Raw genomic sequence first — 3,868 nt, 5'->3', positions numbered from 1 at the left:
AACACATATACATACAATACAAAATACATACGTACACCACCTACAATACAATGCATAGACCTATGTGTAGTCTTAGCAACTAAGAATACAATTATTAATGTTAGCTTGTTTTACTCACTCTCCTTATGTTATCATTTCGTTACTTTATTCCCATGCAATAAATATACAAAAGATAAATTTCCAGTTATAAAAGTGTTAAGCTTTGAGCCTATTGTAGATAACTTGGAACTAGATATGGGATTCAATTTAGATTGTCAGAAAGCTATCTAACATCTGAGCTTGCTTGGTCAAAGGCCTCTCATATTTAAGACCAACATAGTCATCTAAAAAGAGTAATCACTTATGTTTTTATATAAAGATCATATTTTAATTTACTAGTGAATTAATAAGTCTGTTTACTAGTCTAGAGAGAAGTAAACATTTATGGGATTATTACAGAAATAGGCATTTGTTGAGTCAAATATTAGAATTTAGGAACTTTTGTCCATGCTTATGAGATTAGGCTTTTTTTTTTACAATTCTATCCGTTGGTTCTCTGTATTTCTTTCAGTCTTTCTTGCTTCTTCTCCGACCATGAACATCATCTCGGAGGTTGACGAATTCAATGAATTCAAATAAAATTAAACCCTAAGGAGATCATGTCTTGAGAACCCAAGGGAACCAATTATAAACACTAATTGAATTAAAACTTCCAATTCATCTCCAAATCTAATCCATATCTAAAAATTATATATTTTGTGATTGGAAAAATCCTGAATAAAATTAGTAGGTAAATCACCAGCTCAAAACGATGGTAAAGTAACCATTACCAAGGTGGAATCAATATCTTCGTCGCCGTCGTTGGAAGCCGAAGAGGATGAATCGTTGTGAGGAAGCTTTTTATAACCGAATTTCAGATCTGCGACGAGATCCAATAGCCTGAGATTCTAATGCTTTATGGCCGACAAACCTTCAGTAGAAAGGGTTCATAGAGATGGCCGGTGATCGGACAGATGCGAGCCGTCGGAGAGTGGAATTGAGAGTCTGAAAAAACTTGTTCACGGCGGAGAGAAGAGAGAAAAAGAGAGTTTAGGGTTATGTGGAAATAGGGACAATTTCGTCATTTTAATCCAATTAAAATAGTTCTTTTTGAGAGTTCGGGTAATAGGTCCTAAATCCATAAAATTCTAAAAAAAATGTTTATTTCTATAATTAATCCAAACATTTATGTATCATAACGAAAAAAACCATATCTATCATTGGGTAAACAAAGATACTAAATTGGAGAAAATTTCTGTCAAAGTCATTGAAGAAAGAATACAAAATGAATTCCCAGAAACAAAGGGCAAAAAACATAAAGCAAAAAGTAGAAACTTTTTGAACATTCATAAAGCTGAAAACGACAGTATTGTTCTTGGTTATTTACTTTGTTTTTGCATAAAGCAAACACACACATAATAATTGCATCAAACATGAAATACTGTATTAGTTAAGCTTTTTTTTTTAGCATGCTCATCTATTATACATATGAGATCATCAACCTTTTAGATTAACGAAAAGTTTGACCAAGAATCACTAGCTTCATATCGCTAACCTTGTGCATGTCACCATATGAATATGATTAACTTCTCACTAACTGTGACTAGAGGTTTATTTATCGTTATAACACTTAAGTTTTGCGTTTGTATGATACACTGTTAGTCTGTTATAGTATTTCTACGGAGAGGAAGAGTACAACTTACATCTCATTAAAGAATTTTGTTTTTATATGGTTCATATCAAAATATCTCTTAAAATTGTTTTTTGTCATTAATATATATGAATTGTAATAAGATTTATTAATTATTGTAGATCTGCAATAATATGCTCCATTATTTATAAATTAGAGGTAAAAAATCTACATGGTTATCAAAAGATTTTAAATCCACCAAAATCCACTAATATAATAATTTTGTTAAAACCTTAAAGATGAAATTTTTATTTTGTTAAAGAAATTCCAAATAAGAATGTTAAAAAAAAGAAAAAAAAATAAACAGCATCAATGCTCAAAGCTCATACAAAAAACAGTTGAAAGCAGTCAAGCACACATGTGCATTCACAAAATCCCAACCCAAAGACAAATTCTCCAATCAATCAATAACTCTCTCACAAAGGACGTATCTTCACTTTACCTACCAGAAACCAAAAAAAAACCTTGATTTTAATTTTTACATCATAACCAAACCAATCAATAATGAAACTACAAACAGAGCAAATGACCAAGTCCATCCGTAGTTCTAACTTCTAAACAATAAAATCTCCCTCCCAAAAATCTCTCTTTTACAGTTTCCTCAAATCAATCTCTCTCTCTCTTAATCCCACAAAAAAAATCTCTCATCTTCAAGGTTTCAAGAACAGTCATGGGTCTTCTTCTTCTTCAACAAAACTTCAATTTCCGCCAGTTCCACTCTGAAAAATCAAATCTTTAAATGGAGGTTCAGCGACCAGTCATCAACCTAATGGTTCTACACTCTCAACACGACAAAAGCGACACCCTTTCCCGCCGAGAATCTCTCGCCGGCAAATCCAAATGGAGAATCTCACTATCCCGTTCCTCATCATCTTCTTCATCAAACATCAACTCTCCGACCAAACCAGAGATCCCATCTGAGTTTCTCTGTCCGATCTCAGGCTCTTTAATGGCTGACCCAATCATAGTCTCCTCCGGTCACTCCTACGAGAGAGCTTGCGTCATAGCTTCTAAAAAACTAGGCTTTACTCCAAACCCACCTCCAGATTTCTCCACCGTGATACCAAACCTCGCCTTGAAATCCGCAATTCTCAGCTGGTGTGAACGCCGGTGTTTCTCACCGCCGAAGCCGCTTGATTCCGCCGCCGCGGAGAAGCTCATATCGACATTAATGGAGAAGAAGCCACAGAGAAGAAAAGTCTCTGTTTCGGAGCAAGAGCTTATCCAAGCGATTAGAGACAAACCATCAGTGAGACTTCACCACGCCGCGACTGAGCTTGATCGGAGACCTAATTACTTCAATTCAAGCTCCGACGAGTCAGTAGCTTCATCGAGCCGTGCACTACAGTTAACAACTAAACCTAGTTGCTTCTCTTCACCTTCGTCTGGAGAAATCGATTCGTTAGAACCAAACCTAACTCCAGAAGAAGAAGCTTTACTCATAAAGCTAAAGAGTAATCGAATCTCAGAGATTGAAGAAGCTTTGGTTTCGATTCGACGCGTTACGAGAATCGACGAAGGTTCAAGAATCAGTTTATGTACGACGAGACTCATCTCTGCACTTAAGTCACTGATCGTCTCGAGGTACGCGACGGTTCAGGTGAACGTCACGGCGGTTCTTGTGAACTTGTCTCTGGAGAAATCTAATAAAGTTAAGATCGTACGGTCAGGAATCGTTCCGCCGTTGATCGACGTTTTGAAATGCGGCTCCGTCGAAGCGCAGGAGCATTCCGCCGGGGTTATCTTCAGTTTAGCTTTGGAAGACGAGAACAAGAAGGCGATTGGTGTTCTCGGAGCTTTGGAGCCGCTGCTTCATCTGATCCGAGTTGGTACTGAGTTGACTCGGCATGACTCGGCGTTGGCTCTGTATCATCTCTCTCTAGTGCAGAGCAACAGAGGGAAGCTTGTTAAGCTCGGAGCCGCTCAGATGCTTTTGAACATGGTGAATTTAGGACAGATGATTGGTCGTGTTTTGTTGATTCTTTGTAACATGGCTTCGTGTCCGGTGAGTAGACCAGCTTTGCTTGACTCGGTCACTCGGGAGGTGTTGAATGTATGGTTAAGGTTTTGAGAGGAGCTAGAGAGGTTCACAAGTCGACTAGGGAGAGCTGTTTTGCGGTTTTGTATGGGCTGAGTCACGACGGTGGTTTGAGGTTTAAG

The 3,868-nt window shown here is 37.5% G+C and overlaps 1 pseudogene; it reads left to right on the top strand.

The window, feature by feature from the left end:
- The window catches only part of LOC104728391, a 2,296-nt pseudogene continuing 496 nt past the window's right edge, over nt 2,069-3,868 (top strand).

Source organism: Camelina sativa, chromosome 11 (genome assembly GCF_000633955.1).
Source record: "Camelina sativa cultivar DH55 chromosome 11, Cs, whole genome shotgun sequence".
In the NCBI taxonomy this organism is placed as follows: domain Eukaryota; kingdom Viridiplantae; phylum Streptophyta; class Magnoliopsida; order Brassicales; family Brassicaceae; genus Camelina; species Camelina sativa.
The sequence above is the reverse complement of the archived record's forward strand: the minus strand, read 5'-3'. Positions and strand labels throughout refer to the sequence as shown.